Here is a 24,181-nt window from a genome sequence, read left to right as displayed (position 1 = left end):
CAGGTCTTAACTTTTATTCTGGCCTAATAGCTAAGGTCATAACTCTTACTCTGGCCTAATAGCTAAGGTCTTAGACTCGTACTCTGGCCTAATGGTTAAGGTCTTAACTCTTACTCTGGCCTACTGGTTATGGTCTTAACTCTTACTCTGGCCTAATAGCTAAGGTCTTAGACTCGTACTCTGGCCTACTGGTTAAGGTCTTAACTCTTACTCTGGCCTAATAGCTAAGGTCTTAACTCTTACTCTGGCCGAATAGCTAAGGTCGTAACTCTTACTCTGGCCGAATAGCTAAAGTCTTAGACTCGTTCTCCTTCCTAATGGTTAAGGTGTTAACTCTTACTCTGGCATAATAGCTAAGGTCTTAACTCTTACTCTGGCCTAATAGCTAAGGTCTTAGACTCGTACTCTGGCCTAATGGTTAAGGTCTTAACTCTTACTCTGGCCTAATAGCTAAGGTCTTAGACTCGTACTATGGCCTAATGGTTAAGGTCTCAACTCTTACTCTGGCCTACTGGTTAAGGTCTTAACTCTTACTCTGGCCTAATAGCTAAGGTCTTAGACTCATACTCTGGCCTAATAGCTAAGGTCTTAGACTCGTACTCTGGCCTAATAGCTAAGGTCTTAGACTCGTACTCTGGCCAAATGGTTAATGTCTTATCTCCTACTCTGGCCTACTGGTTAAGGTCTTAACTCTTACTCTGGCCTAATAGCTAAGGTCTTAGAATCATACTCTGGCCTACTGGGTAAGGTCTTAACTCTTACTCTGGCCTACTGGTTATGGTCTTAACGCTTACTCTGGCCTAATAGCTAAGGTCTTAGACTCGTACTCTGGCCTAATGGTTAAGGTCTTAATTGTTACTCTGGCCTAATAGCTAAGGTCTTAGACTCGTACTATGGCCTACAGGTTAAGGTCTTAACTCTTACACTGGCCTACTGGTTAAGGTCTTAACTCTTACTATGGTCTACCGGTTAAGGTCTTAACTCTTACTCTCGCCTAATGGTTACGGTCTTAACTCTTACTCTGGCCTATTGGTTAAGGTCTTAACTCTATCTCTGGCCTAATAGCTAAGGTCTTAACTCTTACTCTGGCCTAATAGCTAAGGTCTTAACTCTTACTCTGGTCTAATAGCTAGGGTCTTAGACTCGTTCTCTGGCCTAATGGTTACGGTCTTAACTCTTACTCTGGCCTATTGGTTAAGGTCTTAACTCTTACTCTAGCCTAATAGCTAAGGTCTTAACTCTTACTCTGGCCTAATAGCTAAGGTCTTAACTCTTACTCTGGTCTAATAGCTAAGGTCTTAGACTCGTACTCTGGCCTAATGGTTACGGTCTTAACTCTTACTCTGGCCTATTGGTTAAGGTCTTAACTCTTTCTCTGGCCTAATAGCTAAGGTCTTAACTCTTACTCTGGCCTAATAGCTAAGGTCTTAGACTCGTACTCTGGCCCAATAGCTAAGGTCTTAGACTCGTACTCTGGCCTACAGGTTAAGGTCTTAACTCTTACTCTGGCCTACTGGTTAAGGTCTTAACTCTTACTCTGGCCTACTGGTTATGGTCTTAACTCTTACTCTGGCCTAATAGCTAAGGTCTTAGACTCGGACTCTGGCCTAATGGTTAAGGTCTTAATTCTTACTCTGGCCTAATAGCTAAGGTCTTAGACTCGTACTATGGCCTACAGGTTAAGGTCTTAACTCTTACACTGGCCTACTGGTTAAGGTCTTAACTCTTACTATGGTCTACCGGTTAAGGTCTTAACTCTTACTCTGGCCCACTGGTTAAGGTCTTAACTCTTACTCTGGCCTAATAGCTAAGGTCTTAGACTCGTACTCTGGCCTAATCGTTAAGGTCATAACTCTTACTCTGGCCTAATAGCTAAGGTCTTAGACTCGTACTCTGTTCTAATGGTTAAGGTCTTAACTCTTACACTGGCCTACTGGTTAAGGTCTTAACTCTGACTCTGGCCTAATAGCTAAGGTCTTAACTCTTACTCTGGCCTTATAGCTAAGGTCTTAGACTCGTACTCTGGCCTAATGGTTAAGGTCTTAACTCTTACTCTGGCCTACTGGTTTTGGTCTTAACTCTTACTCTGGCCTAATAGCTAAGGTCTTAGACTCGTACTCTGGCCTAATAGCTAAGGTCTTAACTCTTAGTCTGGTCTAATAGCTAAGGTCTTAGACTCTTACTCTGGCCTACTGGTTAAGGTGTTAACTCTTACTCTGGCCTAATAGCTAAGGTCTTAGACTCGTACTCTGGCTTAATGGTTAAGGTCTTAACTCTTACTCTGGCCTACTGCTTAAGGTCTTAACTCTTACTCTGGCCTAATAGCTAAGGTCTTAGACTCATAATCTGGCCTAATGGGTAAGGTCTTAACTCTTACTCTGGCCTAATAGCTAAGGTCTTAACTCTTACTCTGGCCTAATAGCTAAAGTCTTAGACCCGTACTATGGCCTACAGGTTGAGGTCATAACTCTTACTCTGGCCTACTGGTTAAGGTCTTAACTTTTACTCTGGCCTACTGGTTAAGGTCTTAACTCTTACTCTGGCCTAATAGCTAAGGTCTTAACTCTTACTCTGGCCTAATAGCTAAGGTCTTAGACTCTTACTCTGGCCTAATGGTTAAGGTCTTAACTCTTACTCTGGGCTACTGGTTAAGGTCTTAACTCTTACTCTGGCCTAATAGCTAAGGTCTTATACTCGTACACTGGCCTAATGGTTAAGGTCTTAACTCTTACTCTGGCCTACTGGCTAAGGTCTTAATAGCTAAGGTCTTAACTCTTACTCTGGCCTAATAGCTAAGGTCTTAACTCTAACTCTGGCCGAATAGCTAAGGTCTTAGATTCGTACTCTGGCCTAATAGCTAAGGTCTTAACTCTTACTCTGGCCTAATAGCTAAGGTCTTAACTCTTAGTCTGGCCTAATAGCTAAGGTCTTAGACTTGTACTCTGGCCAAATGGTTAAGGTCTTAACTCTTACTCTGGCATAATAGCTAAGGTCTTAGACTCGTACTATGGCCTAATGGTTAAGGTCTTAACTCTTACTTTGGCCTACTGGTTAAGGTCTTAACTCTTACTCTGGCCTAATAGCTAAGGTCTTAACTCTTACTCTGGCCTAATAGCAAAGGTCTTAGACTCATAATCTGGCCTAATGGTTAAGGTCTTAACTCTTACTCTGGCCTAATAGCTAAGGTCTTAACTCTTACTCTGGCCTAATAGCAAAGGTCTTAGACTCATAATCTGGCCTAATGGTTAAGGTCTTAACTCTTACTCTGGCCTAATAGCTAAGGTCTTAACTCTTACTCTGGCCTAATAGCTAAGGTCTTAGACTCGTACTATGGCCTACAGGTTAAGGTCTTAACTCTTACTCTGGCCTACTGGTTAAGGTCTTAACTCTTACTCTGGCCTAATAGCTAAGGTCCTAGACTCGTACTCTGGCCTACTGGTTAAGGTCTTAACTTTTACTCTGGCCTAATAGCTAAGGTCATAACTCTTACTCTGGCCTAATAGCTAGGTCTTCGACTCGTACTCTGGCCTAATGGTTAAGGTCTTAACTCTTACTCTGGCCTACTGGTTAAGGTCTTAACTCTTACTCTGGCCTAATAGCTAAGGTCTTAGACTCGTACTATGGCCTACAGGTTAAGGTCTTAACTCTTACTCTGGCCTACTGGTTAAGGTCTTAACTCTTACTCTGGCCTAATAGCTAAGGTCCTAGACTCGTACTCTGGCCTACTGGTTAAGGTCTTAACTTTTATTCTGGCCTAATAGCTAAGGTCATAACTCTTACTCTGGCCTAATAGCTAAGGTCTTAGACTCGTACTCTGGCCTAATGGTTAAGGTCTTAACTCTTACTCTGGCCTACTGGTTATGGTCTTAACTCTTACTCTGGCCTAATAGCTAAGGTCTTAGACTCGTACTCTGGCCTACTGGTTAAGGTCTTAACTCTTACTCTGGCCTAATAGCTAAGGTCTTAACTCTTACTCTGGCCGAATAGCTAAGGTCGTAACTCTTACTCTGGCCGAATAGCTAAAGTCTTAGACTTGTTCTCCTTCCTAATGGTTACTCTGGCATAATAGCTAAGGTCTTAACTCTTACTCTGGCCTAATAGCTAAGGTCTTAGACTCGTACTATGGCCTACAGGTTAAGGTCTTAACTCTTACACTGGCCTACTGGTTAAGGTCTTAACTCTTACTATGGTCTACCGGTTAAGGTCTTAACTCTTACTCTCGCCTAATGGTTACGGTCTTAACTCTTACTCTGGCCTATTGGTTAAGGTCTTAACTCTATCTCTGGCCTAATAGCTAAGGTCTTAACTCTTACTCTGGCCTAATAGCTAAGGTCTTAACTCTTACTCTGATCTAATAGCTAGGGTCTTAGACTCGTTCTCTGGCCTAATGGTTACGGTCTTAACTCTTACTCTGGCCTATTGGTTAAGGTCTTAACTCTTACTCTAGCCTAATAGCTAAGGTCTTAACTCTTACTCTGGCCTAATAGCTAAGGTCTTAACTCTTACTCTGGTCTAATAGCTAAGGTCTTAGACTCGTACTCTGGCCTAATGGTTACGGTCTTAACTCTTACTCTGGCCTATTGGTTAAGGTCTTAACTCTTTCTCTGGCCTAATAGCTAAGGTCTTAACTCTTACTCTGGCCTAATAGCTAAGGTCTTAGACTCGTACTCTGGCCCAATAGCTAAGGTCTTAGACTTGTACTCTGGCCTAATGTTTAAGGTCTTAACTCTTACTCTGGCCTACTGGTTAAGGTCTTAACTCTTCCTCTGGCCTAATAGCTAAGGTCTTAACACTTACTCTGGCCTAATAGCTAAGGTCTTAGACTCGTACTATGGCCTACAGGTTAAGGTCTTAACTCTTACTCTGGCCTACTGGTTAAGGTCTTAACTCTTACTCTGGCCTAATAGCTAAGGTCCTAGACTCATAATCTGGCCTACTGGTTAAGGTCTTAACTTTTACTCTGGCCTAATAGCTAAGGTCATAACTCTTACTCTGGCCTAATAGCTAAGGTCTTAGACTCGTACTCTGGCCTAATGGTTAAGGTCTTAACTCTTACTCTGGCCTACTTGTTATGGTCTTAACTCTTACTCTGGCCTAATAGCTAAGGTCTTAGACTCGTACTCTGGCCTACTGGTTAAGGTCTTAACTCTTACTCTGGCCTAATAGCTAAGGTCTTAACTCTTACTCTGGCCTAAGAGCTAAAGTCGTAACTCTTACTCTGGCCGCATAGCTAAGGTCTTAGACTCGTTCTCTTTCCTAATGGTTAAGGTGTTAACTCATACTCTGGCCTAATAGCTAAGGTCTTAACTCTTACTCTGGCCTAATAGCTAAGGTCTTAACTCTTAGTCTGGCCTAATAGCTAAGGTCTTAGACTTGTACTCTGGCCAAATGGTTAAGGTCTTAACTCTTACTCTGGCATAATAGCTAAGGTCTTAGACTCGTACTCTGGCCTAATGGTTAAGGTCTTAACTCTTACTCTGGCCTACTGGTTAAGGTCTTAACTCTTACTCTGGCCTAATAGCTAAGGTCATAACTCTTACTCTGGCCTAATAGCAAAGGTCTTAGACTCATAATCTGGCCTAATGGTTAAGGTCTTAACTCTTACTCTGGCCCAATAGCTAAGGTCTTAACTCTTTCTCTGGCCTAATAGCTAAGGTCTTAGACTCGTACTATGGCCTACAGGTTAAGGTCTTAACTCTTACTCTGGCCTACTGGTTAAGGTCTTAACTATTACTCTGGCCTAATAGCTAAGGTCCTAGACTCGTACTCTGGCCTACTGGTTAAGGTCTTAACTTTTACTCTGGCCTAATAGCTAAGGTCATAACTCTTACTCTGGCCTAATAGCTAGGTCTTCGACTCGTACTCTGGCCTAATGGTTAAGGTCTTAACTCTTACTCTGGCCTAATAGCTAAGGTCTTAACTCTTACTCTGGCCGAATAGCTAAGGTCGTAACTCTTACTCTGGCCGAATAGCTAAAGTCTTAGACTCGTTCTCCTTCCTAATGGTTAAGGTGTTAAATCTTACTCTGGCCTAATAGCTAAGGTCTTAACTCTTACTCTGGCCTAATAGCTAAGGTCTTAGACTCGTACTATGGCCTACAGGTTAAGGTCTTAACTCTTACTCTGGCCTACTGGTTAAGGTCTTAACTCTTACTCTGGCCTAATAGCTAAGGTCCTAGACTCGTACTCTGGCCTACTGGTTCAGGTCTTAACTTTTATTCTGGCCTAATAGCTAAGGTCATAACTCTTACTCTGGCCTAATAGCTAAGGTCTTAGACTCGTACTCTGGCCTAATGGTTAAGGTCTTAACTCTTACTCTGGCCTACTGGTTATGGTCTTAACTCTTACTCTGGCCTAATAGCTAAGGTCTTAGACTCGTACTCTGGCCTACTGGTTAAGGTCTTAACTCTTACTCTGGCCTAATAGCTAAGGTCTTAACTCTTACTCTGGCCGAATAGCTAAGGTCGTAACTCTTACTCTGGCCGAATAGCTAAAGTCTTAGACTCGTTCTCCTTCCTAATGGTTAAGGTGTTAACTCTTACTCTGGCATAATAGCTAAGGTCTTAACTCTTACTCTGGCCTAATAGCTAAGGTCTTAGACTCGTACTCTGGCCTAATGGTTAAGGTCTTAACTCTTACTCTGGCCTAATAGCTAAGGTCTTAGACTCGTACTATGGCCTAATGGTTAAGGTCTCAACTCTTACTCTGGCCTACTGGTTAAGGTCTTAACTCTTACTCTGGCCTAATAGCTAAGGTCTTAGACTCATACTCTGGCCTAATAGCTAAGGTCTTAGACTCGTACTCTGGCCTAATAGCTAAGGTCTTAGACTCGTACTCTGGCCAAATGGTTAATGTCTTATCTCCTACTCTGGCCTACTGGTTAAGGTCTTAACTCTTACTCTGGCCTAATAGCTAAGGTCTTAGAATCATACTCTGGCCTACTGGGTAAGGTCTTAACTCTTACTCTGGCCTACTGGTTATGGTCTTAACGCTTACTCTGGCCTAATAGCTAAGGTCTTAGACTCGTACTCTGGCCTAATGGTTAAGGTCTTAATTGTTACTCTGGCCTAATAGCTAAGGTCTTAGACTCGTACTATGGCCTACAGGTTAAGGTCTTAACTCTTACACTGGCCTACTGGTTAAGGTCTTAACTCTTACTATGGTCTACCGGTTAAGGTCTTAACTCTTACTCTCGCCTAATGGTTACGGTCTTAACTCTTACTCTGGCCTATTGGTTAAGGTCTTAACTCTATCTCTGGCCTAATAGCTAAGGTCTTAACTCTTACTCTGGCCTAATAGCTAAGGTCTTAACTCTTACTCTGGTCTAATAGCTAAGGTCTTAGACTCGTACACTGGCCCAATAGCTAAGGTCTTAGACTTGTACTCTGGCCTAATGTTTAAGGTCTTAACTCTTACTCTGGCCTACTGGTTAAGGTCTTAACTCTTACTATGGTCTACCGGTTAAGGTCTTAACTCTTACTCTCGCCTAATCGTTACGGTCTTAACTCTTACTCTGGCCTATTGGTTAAGGTCTTAACTCTTACTCTGGCCTAATAGCTAAGGTCTTAACTCTTACTCTGGTCTAATAGCTAGGGTCTTAGACTCGTTCTCTGGCCTAATGGTTACGGTCTTAACTCTTACTCTGGCCTATTGGTTAAGGTCTTAACTCTTACTCTAGCCTAATAGCTAAGGTCTTAACTCTTACTCTGGCCTAATAGCTAAGGTCTTAACTCTTACTCTGGTCTAATAGCTAAGGTCTTAGACTCGTACTCTGGCCTAATGGTTACGGTCTTAACTCTTACTCTGGCCTATTGGTTAAGGTCTTAACTCTTTCTCTGGCCTAATAGCTAAGGTCTTAACTCTTACTCTGGCCTAATAGCTAAGGTCTTAGACTCGTACTCTGGCCCAATAGCTAAGGTCTTAGACTCGTACTCTGGCCTACAGGTTAAGGTCTTAACTCTTACTCTGGCCTACTGGTTAAGGTCTTAACTCTTACTCTGGCCTACTGGTTATGGTCTTAACTCTTACTCTGGCCTAATAGCTAAGGTCTTAGACTCGGACTCTGGCCTAATGGTTAAGGTCTTAATTCTTACTCTGGCCTAATAGCTAAGGTCTTAGACTCGTACTATGGCCTACAGGTTAAGGTCTTAACTCTTACACTGGCCTACTGGTTAAGGTCTTAACTCTTACTATGGTCTACCGGTTAAGGTCTTAACTCTTACTCTGGCCCACTGGTTAAGGTCTTAACTCTTACTCTGGCCTAATAGCTAAGGTCTTAGACTCGTACTCTGGCCTAATCGTTAAGGTCATAACTCTTACTCTGGCCTAATAGCTAAGGTCTTAGACTCGTACTCTGTTCTAATGGTTAAGGTCTTAACTCTTACACTGGCCTACTGGTTAAGGTCTTAACTCTGACTCTGGCCTAATAGCTAAGGTCTTAACTCTTACTCTGGCCTTATAGCTAAGGTCTTAGACTCGTACTCTGGCCTAATGGTTAAGGTCTTAACTCTTACTCTGGCCTACTGGTTTTGGTCTTAACTCTTACTCTGGCCTAATAGCTAAGGTCTTAGACTCGTACTCTGGCCTAATAGCTAAGGTCTTAACTCTTAGTCTGGTCTAATAGCTAAGGTCTTAGACTCTTACTCTGGCCTACTGGTTAAGGTGTTAACTCTTACTCTGGCCTAATAGCTAAGGTCTTAGACTCGTACTCTGGCCTAATGGTTAAGGTCTTAACTCTTACTCTGGCCTACTGCTTAAGGTCTTAACTCTTACTCTGGCCTAATAGCTAAGGTCTTAACTCTTAATCTGGCCTAATAGCAAAGGTCTTAGACTCATAATCTGGCCTAATGGGTAAGGTCTTAACTCTTACTCTGGCCTAATAGCTAAGGTCTTAACTCTTACTCTGGCCTAATAGCTAAAGTCTTAGACCCGTACTATGGCCTACAGGTTGAGGTCATAACTCTTACTCTGGCCTACTGGTTAAGGTCTTAACTTTTACTCTGGCCTACTGGTTAAGGTCTTAACTCTTACTCTGGCCTAATAGCTAAGGTCTTAACTCTTACTCTGGCCTAATAGCTAAGGTCTTAGACTCTTACTCTGGCCTAATGGTTAAGGTCTTAACTCTTACTCTGGGCTACTGGTTAAGGTCTTAACTCTTACTCTGGCCTAATAGCTAAGGTCTTATACTCGTACACTGGCCTAATGGTTAAGGTCTTAACTCTTACTCTGGCCTACTGGCTAAGGTCTTAATAGCTAAGGTCTTAACTCTTACTCTGGCCTAATAGCTAAGGTCTTAACTCTAACTCTGGCCGAATAGCTAAGGTCTTAGATTCGTACTCTGGCCTAATGGTTAAGGTCTTAACTCTTACTCTGGCCTAATAGCTAAGGTCTTAACTCTTACTCTGGCCTAATAGCTAAGGTCTTAGACTCGTTCTCTGGACTAATGGTTAAGGTCTTAGATCTTACTCTGGCCTAATAGCTAAGGTCTTAGACTCGTACACTGGCCTAATAGCTAAGGTCTTAGACTCATACTCTGGCCTAATAGCTAAGGTCTTAGACTCGAACTCTGGCCTACTGGTTAAGTTCTGAACTCTTACTCTGGCCTAATAGCTAAGGTCTTAACTCTTACTCTGGCCTAATAACTAAGGTCTTAGACTCGTACTCTGGCCTAATAGCTAAGGTCTTAACTCTTACTCTGGCCTAATAGCTAAGGTCTTAACTCTTAGTCTGGCCTAATAGCTAAGGTCTTAGACTTGTACTCTGGCCAAATGGTTAAGGTCTTAACTCTTACTCTGGCATAATAGCTAAGGTCTTAGACTCGTACTATGGCCTAATGGTTAAGGTCTTAACTCTTACTTTGGCCTACTGGTTAAGGTCTTAACTCTTACTCTGGCCTAATAGCTAAGGTCTTAACTCTTACTCTGGCCTAATAGCAAAGGTCTTAGACTCATAATCTGGCCTAATGGTTAAGGTCTTAACTCTTACTCTGGCCTAATAGCTAAGGTCTTAACTCTTACTCTGGCCTAATAGCTAAGGTCTTAGACTCGTACTATGGCCTACAGGTTAAGGTCTTAACTCTTACTCTGGCCTACTGGTTAAGGTCTTAACTCTTACTCTGGCCTAATAGCTAAGGTCCTGGACTCGTACTCTGGCCTACTGGTTAAGGTCTTAACTTTTACTCTGGCCTAATAGCTAAGGTCATAACTCTTACTCTGGCCTAATAGCTAGGTCTTCGACTCGTACTCTGGCCTAATGGTTAAGGTCTTAACTCTTACTCTGGCCTACTGGTTAAGGTCTTAACTCTTACTCTGGCCTAATAGCTAAGGTCTTAGACTCGTACTATGGCCTACAGGTTAAGGTCTTAACTCTTACTCTGGCCTACTGGTTAAGGTCTTAACTCTTACTCTGGCCTAATAGATAAGGTCCTAGACTCGTACTCTGGCCTACTGGTTAAGGTCTTAACTTTTATTCTGGCCTAATAGCTAAGGTCATAACTCTTACTCTGGCCTAATAGCTAAGGTCTTAGACTCGTACTCTGGCCTAATGGTTAAGGTCTTAACTCTTACTCTGGCCTACTGGTTATGGTCTTAACTCTTACTCTGGCCTAATAGCTAAGGTCTTAGACTCGTACTCTGGCCTACTGGTTAAGGTCTTAACTCTTACTCTGGCCTAATAGCTAAGGTCTTAACTCTTACTCTGGCCGAATAGCTAAGGTCGTAACTCTTACTCTGGCCGAATAGCTAAAGTCTTAGACTTGTTCTCCTTCCTAATGGTTACTCTGGCATAATAGCTAAGGTCTTAACTCTTACTCTGGCCTAATAGCTAAGGTCTTAGACTCGTACTCTGGCCTAATGGTTAAGGTCTTAACTCTTACTCTGGCCTAATAGCTAAGGTCTTAGACTCGTACTATGGCCTAATGGTTAAGGTCTCAACTCTTACTCTGGCCTACTGGTTAAGGTCTTAACTCTTACTCTGGCCTAATAGCTAAGGTCTTAGACTCATACTCTGGCCTAATAGCTAAGGTCTTAGACTCGTACTCTGGCCTAATAGCTAAGGTCTTAGACTCGTACTCTGGCCAAATGGTTAATGTCTTAACTCTTACTCTGGCCTACTGGTTAAGGTCTTAACTCTTACTCTGGCCTAATAGCTAAGGTCTTAACTCTTACTCTGGCCTAATAGCTAAGGTCTTAGAATCATACTCTGGCCTACTGGGTAAGGTCTTAACTCTTACTCTGGCCTACTGGTTATGGTCTTAACGCTTACTCTGGCCTAATAATTAAGGTCTTAGACTCGTACTCTGGCCTAATGGTTAAGGTCTTAATTGTTACTCTGGCCTAATAGCTAAGGTCTTAGACTCGTACTATGGCCTACAGGTTAAGGTCTTAACTCTTACACTGGCCTACTGGTTAAGGTCTTAACTCTTACTATGGTCTACCGGTTAAGGTCTTAACTCTTACTCTCGCCTAATCGTTACGGTCTTAACTCTTACTCTGGCCTATTGGTTAAGGTCTAACTCTATCACTGGCCTAATAGCTAAGGTCTTAACTCTTACTCTGGCCCAATAGCTAAGGTCTTAACTCTTACTCTGGTCTAATAGCTAGGGTCTTAGACTCGTACTCTGGCCTAATGGTTACGGTCTTAACTCTTACTCTGGCCTATTGGTTAAGGTCTTAACTCTTACTCTAGCCTAATAGCTAAGGTCTTAACTCTTACTCTGGCCTAATAGCTAAGGTCTTAACTCTTACTCTGGTCTAATAGCTAAGGTCTTAGACTCGTACACTGGCCCAATAGCTAAGGTCTTAGACTTGTACTCTGGCCTAATGTTTAAGGTCTTAACTCTTACTCTGGCCTACTGGTTAAGGTCTTAACTCTTACTATGGTCTACCGGTTAAGGTCTTAACTCTTACTCTCGCCTAATCGTTACGGTCTTAACTCTTACTCTGGCCTATTGGTTAAGGTCTTAACTCTATCACTGGCCTAATAGCTAAGGTCTTAACTCTTACTCTGGCCCAATAGCTAAGGTCTTAACTCTTACTCTGGTCTAATAGCTAGGGTCTTAGACTCGTACTCTGGCCTAATGGTTACGGTCTTAACTCTTACTCTGGCCTATTGGTTAAGGTCTTAACTCTTACTCTAGCCTAATAGCTAAGGTCTTAACTCTTACTCTGGCCTAATAGCTAAGGTCTTAACTCTTACTCTGGTCTAATAGCTATGGTCTTAGACTCGTACACTGGCCTAATGGTTACGGTCTTAACTCTTACTCTGGCCTATTGGTTAAGGTCTTAACTCTTTCTCTGGCCTAATAGCTAAGGTCTTAACTCTTACTCTGGCCTAATAGCTAAGGTCTTAGACTCGTACTCTGGCCCAATAGCTAAGGTCTTAGACTTGTACTCTGGCCTAATGTTTAAGGTCTTAACTCTTACTCTGGTCTACTTGTTAAGGTCTTAACTCTTCCTCTGGCCTAATAGCTAAGGTCTTAACACTTACTCTGGCCTAATAGCTAAGGTCTTAGACTCGTACTATGGCCTACAGGTTAAGGTCTTAACTCTTACTCTGGCCTACTGGTTAAGGTCTTAACTCTTACTCTGGCCTAATAGCTAAGGTCCTAGACTCATAATCTGGCCTACTGGTTAAGGTCTTAACTTTTACTCTGGCCTAATAGCTAAGGTCATAACTCTTACTCTGGCCTAATAGCTAAGGTCTTAGACTCGTACTCTGGCCTAATGGTTAAGGTCTTAACTCTTACTCTGGCCTACTTGTTATGGTCTTAACTCTTACTCTGGCCTAATAGCTAAGGTCTTAGACTCGTACTCTGGCCTACTGGTTAAGGTCTTAACTCTTACTCTGGCCTAATAGCTAAGGTCTTAACTCTTACTCTGGCCTAAGAGCTAAAGTCGTAACTCTTACTCTGGCCGCATAGCTAAGGTCTTAGACTCGTTCTCTTTCCTAATGGTTAAGGTGTTAACTCATACTCTGGCCTAATAGCTAAGGTCTTAACTCTTACTCTGGCATAATAGCTAAGGTCTTAGACTCGTACTCTGGCCTAATGGTTAAGGTCTTAACTCTTACTCTGGCCTAATAGCTAAGGTCTTAACTCTTACTCTGGCCTAAGAGCTAAAGTCGTAACTCTTACTCTGGCCGCATAGCTAAGGTCTTAGACTCGTTCTCTTTCCTAATGGTTAAGGTGTTAACTCATACTCTGGCCTAATAGCTAAGGTCTTAACTCTTACTCTGGCATAATAGCTAAGGTCTTATACTCGTACACTGGCCTAATGGTTAAGGTCTTAACTCTTACTCTGGCCTACTGGCTAAGGTCTTAATAGCTAAGGTCTTAACTCTTACTCTGGCCTAATAGCTAAGGTCTTAACTCTAACTCTGGCCGAATAGCTAAGGTCTTAGATTCGTACTCTGGCCTAATGGTTAAGGTCTTAACTCTTACTCTGGCCTAATAGCTAAGGTCTTAACTCTTACTCTGGCCTAATAGCTAAGGTCTTAGACTCGTTCTCTGGACTAATGGTTAAGGTCTTAGATCTTACTCTGGCCTAATAGCTAAGGTCTTAGACTCGTACACTGGCCTAATAGCTAAGGTCTTAGACTCATACTCTGGCCTAATAGCTAAGGTCTTAGACTCGAACTCTGGCCTACTGGTTAAGTTCTGAACTCTTACTCTGGCCTAATAGCTAAGGTCTTAACTCTTACTCTGGCCTAATAACTAAGGTCTTAGACTCGTACTCTGGCCTAATAGCTAAGGTCTTAACTCTTACTCTGGCCTAATAGCTAAGGTCTTAACTCTTAGTCTGGCCTAATAGCTAAGGTCTTAGACTTGTACTCTGGCCAAATGGTTAAGGTCTTAACTCTTACTCTGGCATAATAGCTAAGGTCTTAGACTCGTACTATGGCCTAATGGTTAAGGTCTTAACTCTTACTTTGGCCTACTGGTTAAGGTCTTAACTCTTACTCTGGCCTAATAGCTAAGGTCTTAACTCTTACTCTGGCCTAATAGCAAAGGTCTTAGACTCATAATCTGGCCTAATGGTTAAGGTCTTAACTCTTACTCTGGCCTAATAGCTAAGGTCTTAACTCTTACTCTGGCCTAATAGCTAAGGTCTTAGACTCGTACTATGGCCTACAGGTTAAGGTCTTAACTCTTACTCTGGCCTACTGGTTAAGGTCTTAACTCTTACTCTGGCCTAATAGCTAAGGTCCTAGACTCGTACTCTGGCCTACTGGTTAAGGTCTTAACTTTTACTCTGGCCTAATAGCTAAGGTCATAACTCTTACTCTGGCCTAATAGCTAGGTCTTCGACTCGTACTCTGGCCTAATGGTTAAGGTCTTAACTCTTACTCTGGCCTACTGGTTAAGGTCTTAACTCTTACTCTGGCCTAATAGCTAAGGTCTTAGACTCGTACTATGGCCTACAGGTTAAGGTCTTAACTCTTACTCTGGCCTACTGGTTAAGGTCTTAACTCTTACTCTGGCCTAATAGCTAAGGTCCTAGACTCGTACTCTGGCCTACTGGTTAAGGTCTTAACTTTTATTCTGGCCTAATAGCTAAGGTCATAACTCTTACTCTGGCCTAATAGCTAAGGTCTTAGACTCGTACTCTGGCCTAATGGTTAAGGTCTTAACTCTTACTCTGGCCTACTGGTTATGGTCTTAACTCTTACTCTGGCCTAATAGCTAAGGTCTTAGACTCGAACTCTGGCCTACTGGTTAAGGTCTTAACTCTTACTCTGGCCTAATAGCTAAGGTCTTAACTCTTACTCTGGCCGAATAGCTAAGGTCGTAACTCTTACTCTGGCCGAATAGCTAAAGTCTTAGACTTGTTCTCCTTCCTAATGGTTACTCTGGCATAATAGCTAAGGTCTTAACTCTTACTCTGGCCTAATAGCTAAGGTCTTAGACTCGTACTCTGGCCTAATGGTTAAGGTCTTAACTCTTACTCTGGCCTAATAGCTAAGGTCTTAGACTCGTACTATGGCCTAATGGTTAAGGTCTCAACTCTTACTCTGGCCTACTGGTTAAGGTCTTAACTCTTACTCTGGCCTAATAGCTAAGGTCTTAGACTCATACTCTGGCCTAATGGTTAAGGTCTTAGACTCGTACTCTGGCCTAATAGCTAAGGTCTTAGACTCGTACTCTGGCCAAATGGTTAATGTCTTAACTCTTACTCTGGCCTACTGGTTAAGGTCTTAACTCTTACTCTGGCCTAATAGCTAAGGTCTTAACTCTTACTCTGGCCTAATAGCTAAGGTCTTAGAATCATACTCTGGCCTACTGGGTAAGGTCTTAACTCTTACTCTGGCCTACTGGTTATGGTCTTAACGCTTACTCTGGCCTAATAATTAAGGTCTTAGACTCGTACTCTGGCCTAATGGTTAAGGTCTTAATTATTACTCTGGCCTAATAGCTAAGGTCTTAGACTCGTACTATGGCCTACAGGTTAAGGTCTTAACTCTTACACTGGCCTACTGGTTAAGGTCTTAACTCTTACTATGGTCTACCGGTTAAGGTCTTAACTCTTACTCTCGCCTAATCGTTACGGTCTTAACTCTTACTCTGGCCTATTGGTTAAGGTCTAACTCTATCACTGGCCTAATAGCTAAGGTCTTAACTCTTACTCTGGCCCAATAGCTAAGGTCTTAACTCTTACTCTGGTCTAATAGCTAGGGTCTTAGACTCGTACTCTGGCCTAATGGTTACGGTCTTAACTCTTACTCTGGCCTATTGGTTAAGGTCTTAACTCTTACTCTAGCCTAATAGCTAAGGTCTTAACTCTTACTCTGGCCTAATAGCTAAGGTCTTAACTCTTACTCTGGTCTAATAGCTAAGGTCTTAGACTCGTACACTGGCCCAATAGCTAAGGTCTTAGACTTGTACTCTGGCCTAATGTTTAAGGTCTTAACTCTTACTCTGGCCTACTGGTTAAGGTCTTAACTCTTACTATGGTCTACCGGTTAAGGTCTTAACTCTTACTCTCGCCTAATCGTTACGGTCTTAACTCTTACTCTGGCCTATTGGTTAAGGTCTTAACTCTATCACTGGCCTAATAGCTAAGGTCTTAACTCTTACTCTGGCCCAATAGCTAAGGTCTTAACTCTTACTCTGGTCTAATAGCTAGGGTCTTAGACTCGTACTCTGGCCTAATGGTTACGGTCTTAACTCTTACTCTGGCCTATTGGTTAAGGTCTTAACTCTTACTCTAGCCTAATAGCTAAGGTCTTAACTCTTACTCTGGCCTAATAGCTAAGGTCTTAACTCTTACTCTGGTCTAATAGCTAAGGTCTTAACTCTTACTCTGGCCGAATAGCTAAGGTCTTATACTCGTACACTGGCCTAATGGTTAAGGTCTTAACTCTTACTCTGGCCTACTGGCTAAGGTCTTAATAGCTAAGGTCTTAACTCTTACTCTGGCCTAATAGCTAAGGTCTTAACTCTAACTCTGGCCGAATAGCTAAGGTCTTAGATTCGTACTCTGGCCTAATGGTTAAGGTCTTAACTCTTACTCTGGCCTAATAGCTAAGGTCTTAACTCTTACTCTGGCCTAATAGCTAAGGTCTTAGACTCGTTCTCTGGACTAATGGTTAAGGTCTTAGATCTTACTCTGGCCTAATAGCTAAGGTCTTAGACTCGTACACTGGCCTAATAGCTAAGGTCTTAGACTCATACTCTGGCCTAATAGCTAAGGTCTTAGACTCGAACTCTGGCCTACTGGTTAAGTTCTGAACTCTTACTCTGGCCTAATAGCTAAGGTCTTAACTCTTACTCTGGCCTAATAACTAAGGTCTTAGACTCGTACTCTGGCCTAATAGCTAAGGTCTTAACTCTTACTCTGGCCTAATAGCTAAGGTCTTAACTCTTAGTCTGGCCTAATAGCTAAGGTCTTAGACTTGTACTCTGGCCAAATGGTTAAGGTCTTAACTCTTACTCTGGCATAATAGCTAAGGTCTTAGACTCGTACTATGGCCTAATGGTTAAGGTCTTAACTCTTACTTTGGCCTACTGGTTAAGGTCTTAACTCTTACTCTGGCCTAATAGCTAAGGTCTTAACTCTTACTCTGGCCTAATAGCAAAGGTCTTAGACTCATAATCTGGCCTAATGGTTAAGGTCTTAACTCTTACTCTGGCCTAATAGCTAAGGTCTTAACTCTTACTCTGGCCTAATAGCTAAGGTCTTAGACTCGTACTATGGCCTACAGGTTAAGGTCTTAACTCTTACTCTGGCCTACTGGTTAAGGTCTTAACTCTTACTCTGGCCTAATAGCTAAGGTCCTAGACTCGTACTCTGGCCTACTGGTTAAGGTCTTAACTTTTACTCTGGCCTAATAGCTAAGGTCATAACTCTTACTCTGGCCTAATAGCTAGGTCTTCGACTCGTACTCTGGCCTAATGGTTAAGGTCTTAACTCTTACTCTGGCCTACTGGTTAAGGTCTTAACTCTTACTCTGGCCTAATAGCTAAGGTCTTAGACTCGTACTATGGCCTACAGGTTAAGGTCTTAACTCTTACTCTGGCCTACTGGTTAAGGTCTTAACTCTTACTCTGGCCTAATAGCTAAGGTCCTAGACTCGTACTCTGGCCTACTGGTTAAGGTCTTAACTTTTATTCTGGCCTAATAGCTAAGGTCATAACTCTTACTCTGGCCTAATAGCTAAGGTCTTAGACTCGTACTCTGGCCTAATGGTTAAGGTCTTAACTCTTACTCTGGCCTACTGGTTATGGTCTTAACTCTTACTCTGGCCTAATAGCTAAGGTCTTAGACTCGTACTCTGGCCTACTGGTTAAGGTCTTAACTCTTACTCTGGCCTAATAGCTAAGGTCTTAACTCTTACTCTGGCCGAATAGCTAAGGTCGTAACTCTTACTCTGGCCGAATAGCTAAAGTCTTAGACTTGTTCTCCTTCCTAATGGTTACTCTGGCATAATAGCTAAGGTCTTAACTCTTACTCTGGCCTAATAGCTAAGGTCTTAGACTCGTACTCTGGCCTAATGGTTAAGGTCTTAACTCTTACTCTGGCCTAATAGCTAAGGTCTTAGACTCGTACTATGGCCTAATGGTTAAGGTCTCAACTCTTACTCTGGCCTACTGGTTAAGGTCTTAACTCTTACTCTGGCCTAATAGCTAAGGTCTTAGACTCATACTCTGGCCTAATGGTTAAGGTCTTAGACTCGTACTCTGGCCTAATAGCTAAGGTCTTAGACTCGTACTCTGGCCAAATGGTTAATGTCTTAACTCTTACTCTGGCCTACTGGTTAAGGTCTTAACTCTTACTCTGGCCTAATAGCTAAGGTCTTAACTCTTACTCTGGCCTAATAGCTAAGGTCTTAGAATCATACTCTGGCCTACTGGGTAAGGTCTTAACTCTTACTCTGGCCTACTGGTTATGGTCTTAACGCTTACTCTGGCCTAATAATTAAGGTCTTAGACTCGTACTCTGGCCTAATGGTTAAGGTCTTAATTATTACTCTGGCCTAATAGCTAAGGTCTTAGACTCGTACTATGGCCTACAGGTTAAGGTCTTAACTCTTACACTGGCCTACTGGTTAAGGTCTTAACTCTTACTATGGTCTACCGGTTAAGGTCTTAACTCTTACTCTCGCCTAATCGTTACGGTCTTAACTCTTACTCTGGCCTATTGGTTAAGGTCTAACTCTATCACTGGCCTAATAGCTAAGGTCTTAACTCTTACTCTGGCCCAATAGCTAAGGTCTTAACTCTTACTCTGGTCTAATAGCTAGGGTCTTAGACTCGTACTCTGGCCTAATGGTTACGGTCTTAACTCTTACTCTGGCCTATTGGTTAAGGTCTTAACTCTTACTCTAGCCTAATAGCTAAGGTCTTAACTCTTACTCTGGCCTAATAGCTAAGGTCTTAACTCTTACTCTGGTCTAATAGCTAAGGTCTTAGACTCGTACACTGGCCCAATAGCTAAGGTCTTAGACTTGTACTCTGGCCTAATGTTTAAGGTCTTAACTCTTACTCTGGCCTACTGGTTAAGGTCTTAACTCTTACTATGGTCTACCGGTTAAGGTCTTAACTCTTACTCTCGCCTAATCGTTACAGTCTTAACTCTTACTCTGGCCTATTGGTTAAGGTCTTAACTCTATCACTGGCCTAATAGCTAAGGTCTTAACTCTTACTCTGGCCCAATAGCTAAGGTCTTAACTCTTACTCTGGTCTAATAGCTAGGGTCTTAGACTCGTACTCTGGCCTAATGGTTACGGTCTTAACTCTTACTCTGGCCTATTGGTTAAGGTCTTAACTCTTACTCTAGCCTAATAGCTAAGGTCTTAACTCTTACTCTGGCCTAATAGCTAAGGTCTTAACTCTTACTCTGGTCTAATAGCTAAGGTCTTAGACTCGTACACTGGCCTAATGGTTACGGTCTTAACTCTTACTCTGGCCTATTGGTTAAGGTCTTAACTCTTTCTCTGGCCTAATAGCTAAGGTCTTAACTCTTACTCTGGCCTAATAGCTAAGGTCTTAGACTCGTACTCTGGCCCAATAGCTAAGGTCTTAGACTTGTACTCTGGCCTAATGTTTAAGGTCTTAACTCTTACTCTGGTCTACTTGTTAAGGTCTTAACTCTTCCTCTGGCCTAATAGCTAAGGTCTTAACACTTACTCTGGCCTAATAGCTAAGGTCTTAGACTCGTACTATGGCCTACAGGTTAAGGTCTTAACTCTTACTCTGGCCTACTGGTTAAGGTCTTAACTCTTACTCTGGCCTAATAGCTAAGGTCCTAGACTCATAATCTGGCCTACTGGTTAAGGTCTTAACTTTTACTCTGGCCTAATAGCTAAGGTCATAACTCTTACTCTGGCCTAATAGCTAAGGTCTTAGACTCGTACTCTGGCCTAATGGTTAAGGTCTTAACTCTTACTCTGGCCTACTTGTTATGGTCTTAACTCTTACTCTGGCCTAATAGCTAAGGTCTTAGACTCGTACTCTGGCCTACTGGTTAAGGTCTTAACTCTTACTCTGGCCTAATAGCTAAGGTCTTAACTCTTACTCTGGCCTAAGAGCTAAAGTCGTAACTCTTACTCTGGCCGCATAGCTAAGGTCTTAGACTCGTTCTCTTTCCTAATGGTTAAGGTGTTAACTCATACTCTGGCCTAATAGCTAAGGTCTTAACTCTTACTCTGGCATAATAGCTAAGGCCTTAGACTCGTACTCTGGCCTAATGGTTAAGGTCTTAACTCTTACTCTGGCCTAATAGCTAAGGTCTTAGACTCGTACTATGGCCTAATGATTAAGGTCTTAACACTTACTCTGGCCTACTGGTTAAGGTCTTAACTCTTACTCTGGCCTAATAGCTAAGGTCTTAACTCTTACTCTGGCCTAATAGCAAAGGTCTTAGACTCATAATCTGGCCTAATGGTTAAGGTCTTAACTCTTACTCTGGCCTAATAGCTAAGGTCTTAACTCTTACTCTGGCCTAATAGCTAAGGTCTTAGACTCGTACTATGGCCTACAGGTTAAGGTCTTAACTCTTACTCTGGCCTACTGGTTTTAGGTGTTAACTCATACTCTGGCCTAATAGCTAAGGTCTTAACTCTTACTCTGGCATAATAGCTAAGGTCTTAGACTCGTACTCTGGCCTAATGGTTAAGGTCTTAACTCTTACTCTGGCCTACTGGTTAAGGTCTTAACTCTTACTCTGGCCTAATAGCTAAGGCCTTAACTCTTACTCTGGCCTAATAGCAAAGGTCTTAGACTCATAATCTGGCCTAATGGTTAAGGTCTTAACTCTTACTCTGGCCTAATAGCTAAGGTCTTAACTCTTACTCTGGCCTAATAGCTAAGGTCTTAGACTCGTACTATGGCCTACAGGTTAAGGTCTTAACTCTTACTCTGGCCTACTGGTTAAGGTCTTAACTCTTACTCTGGCCTAATAGCTAAGGTCCTAGACTCGTACTCTGGCCTACTGGTTAAGGTCTTAACTTTTACTCTGGCCTAATAGCTAAGGTCATAACTCTTACTCTGGCCTAATAGCTAGGTCTTCGACTCGTACTCTGGCCTAATGGTTAAGGTCTTAACTCTTACTCTGGCCTACTGGTTAAGGTCTTAACTCTTACTCTGGCCTAATAGCTAAGGTCTTAGACTCGTACTATGGCCTACAGGTTAAGGTCTTAACTCTTACTCTGGCCTACTGGTTAAGGTCTTAACTCTTACTCTGGCCTAATAGCTAAGGTCCTAGACTCGTACTCTGGCCTACTGGTTAAGGTCTTAACTTTTATTCTGGCCTAATAGCTAAGGTCATAACTCTTACTCTGGCCTAATAGCTAAGGTCTTAGACTCGTACTCTGGCCTAATGGTTAAGGTCTTAACTCTTACTCTGGCCTACTGGTTATGGTCTTAACTCTTACTCTGGCCTAATAGCTAAGGTCTTAGACTCGTACTCTGGCCTACTGGTTAAGGTCTTAACTCTTACTCTGGCCTAATAGCTAAGGTCTTAACTCTTACTCTGGCCGAATAGCTAAGGTCGTAACTCTTACTCTGGCCGAATAGCTAAAGTCTTAGACTTGTTCTCCTTCCTAATGGTTACTCTGGCATAATAGCTAAGGTCTTAACTCTTACTCTGGCCTAATAGCTAAGGTCTTAGACTCGTACTCTGGCCTAATGGTTAAGGTCTTAACTCTTACTCTGGCCTAATAGCTAAGGTCTTAGACTCGTACTATGGCCTAATGGTTAAGGTCTCAACTCTTACTCTGGCCTACTGGTTAAGGTCTTAACTCTTACTCTGGCCTAATAGCTAAGGTTTTAGACTCATACTCTGGCCTAATAGCTAAGGTCTTAGACTCGTACTCTGGCCTAATAGCTAAGGTCTTAGACTCGTACTCTGGCCAAATGGTTAATGTCTTAACTCTTACTCTGGCCTACTGGTTAAGGTCTTAACTCTTACTCTGGCCTAATAGCTAAGGTCTTAGAATCATACTCTGGCCTACTGGGTAAGGTCTTAACTCTTACTCTGGCCTACTGGTTGTGGTCTTAACGCTTACTCTGGCCTAATAGCTAAGGTCTTAGACTCGTACTCTGGCCTAATGGTTAAGGTCTTAATTGTTACTCTGGCCTAATAGCTAAGGTCTTAGACTCGTACTATGGCCTACAGGTTAAGGTCTTAACTCTTACACTGGCCTACTGGTTAAGGTCTTAACTCTTACTATGGTCTACCGGTTAAGGTCTTAACTCTTACTCTCGCCTAATCGTTACGGTCTTAACTCTTACTCTGGCCTATTGGTTAAGGTCTTAACTCTATCACTGGCCTAATAGCTAAGGTCTTAACTCTTACTCTGGCCCAATAGCTAAGGTCTTAACTCTTACTCAGGTCTAATAGCTAAGGTCTTAACTCTTAGTCTGGCCTAATAGCTAAGGTCTTAGACTTGTACTCTGGCCAAATGGTTAAGGTCTTAACTCTTACTCTGGCATAATAGCTAAGGTCTTAGACTCGTACTCTGGCCTAATGGTTAAGGTCTTAACTCTTACTCTGGCCTACTGGTTAAGGTCTTAACTCTTACTCTGGCCTAATAGCTAAGGTCATAACTCTTACTCTGGCCTAATAGCAAAGGTCTTAGACTCATAATCTGGCCTAATGGTTAAGGTCTTAACTCTTACTCTGGCCCAATAGCTAAGGTCTTAACTCTTACTCTGGCCTAATAGCTAAGGTCTTAGACTCGTACTATGGCCTACAGGTTAAGGTCTTAACTCTTACTCTGGCCTACTGGTTAAGGTCTTAACTATTACTCTGGCCTAATAGCTAAGGTCCTAGACTCGTACTCTGGCCTACTGGTTAAGGTCTTAACTTTTACTCTGGCCTAATAGCTAAGGTCATAACTCTTACTCTGGCCTAATAGCTAGGTCTTCGACTCGTACTCTGGCCTAATGGTTAAGGTCTTAACTCTTACTCTGGCCTAATAGCTAAGGTCTTAACTCTTACTCTGGCCGAATAGCTAAGGTCGTAACTCTTACTCTGGCCGAATAGCTAAAGTCTTAGACTCGTTCTCCTTCCTAATGGTTAAGGTGTTAAATCTTACTCTGGCCTAATAGCTAAGGTCTTAACTCTTACTCTGGCCTAATAGCTAAGGTCTTAGACTCGTACTATGGCCTACAGGTTAAGGTCTTAACTCTTACTCTGGCCTACTGGTTAAGGTCTTAACTCTTACTCTGGCCTAATAGCTAAGGTCCTAGACTCGTACTCTGGCCTACTGGTTCAGGTCTTAACTTTTATTCTGGCCTAATAGCTAAGGTCATAACTCTTACTCTGGCCTAATAGCTAAGGTCTTAGACTCGTACTCTGGCCTAATGGTTAAGGTCTTAACTCTTACTCTGGCCTACTGGTTATGGTCTTAACTCTTACTCTGGCCTAATAGCTAAGGTCTTAGACTCGTACTCTGGCCTACTGGTTAAGGTCTTAACTCTTACTCTGGCCTAATAGCTAAGGTCTTAACTCTTACTCTGGCCGAATAGCTAAGGTCGTAACTCTTACTCTGGCCGAATAGCTAAAGTCTTAGACTCGTTCTCCTTCCTAATGGTTAAGGTGTTAACTCTTACTCTGGCATAATAGCTAAGGTCTTAACTCTTACTCTGGCCTAATAGCTAAGGTCTTAGACTCGTACTCTGGCCTAATGGTTAAGGTCTTAACTCTTACTCTGGCCTAATAGCTATGGTCTTAGACTCGTACTATGGCCTAATGGTTAAGGTCTCAACTCTTACTCTGGCCTACTGGTTAAGGTCTTAACTCTTACTCTGGCCTAATAGCTAAGGTCTTAGACTCATACTCTGGCCTAATAGCTAAGGTCTTAGACTCGTACTCTGGCCTAATAGCTAAGGTCTTAGACTCGTACTCTGGCCAAATGGTTAATGTCTTATCTCCTACTCTGGCCTACTGGTTAAGGTCTTAACTCTTACTCTGGCCTAATAGCTAAGGTCTTAGAATCATACTCTGGCCTACTGGGTAAGGTCTTAACTCTTACTCTGGCCTACTGGTTATGGTCTTAACGCTTACTCTGGCCTAATAGCTAAGGTCTTAGACTCGTACTCTGGCCTAATGGTTAAGGTCTTAATTGTTACTCTGGCCTAATAGCTAAGGTCTTAGACTCGTACTATGGCCTACAGGTTAAGGTCTTAACTCTTACACTGGCCTACTGGTTAAGGTCTTAACTCTTACTATGGTCTACCGGTT

Source organism: Triturus cristatus, chromosome 6 (assembly GCF_964204655.1).
Source record: "Triturus cristatus chromosome 6, aTriCri1.1, whole genome shotgun sequence".
Lineage (NCBI taxonomy): Eukaryota > Metazoa > Chordata > Amphibia > Caudata > Salamandridae > Triturus > Triturus cristatus.
The sequence above is the reverse complement of the archived record's forward strand: the minus strand, read 5'-3'. Positions refer to the sequence as shown.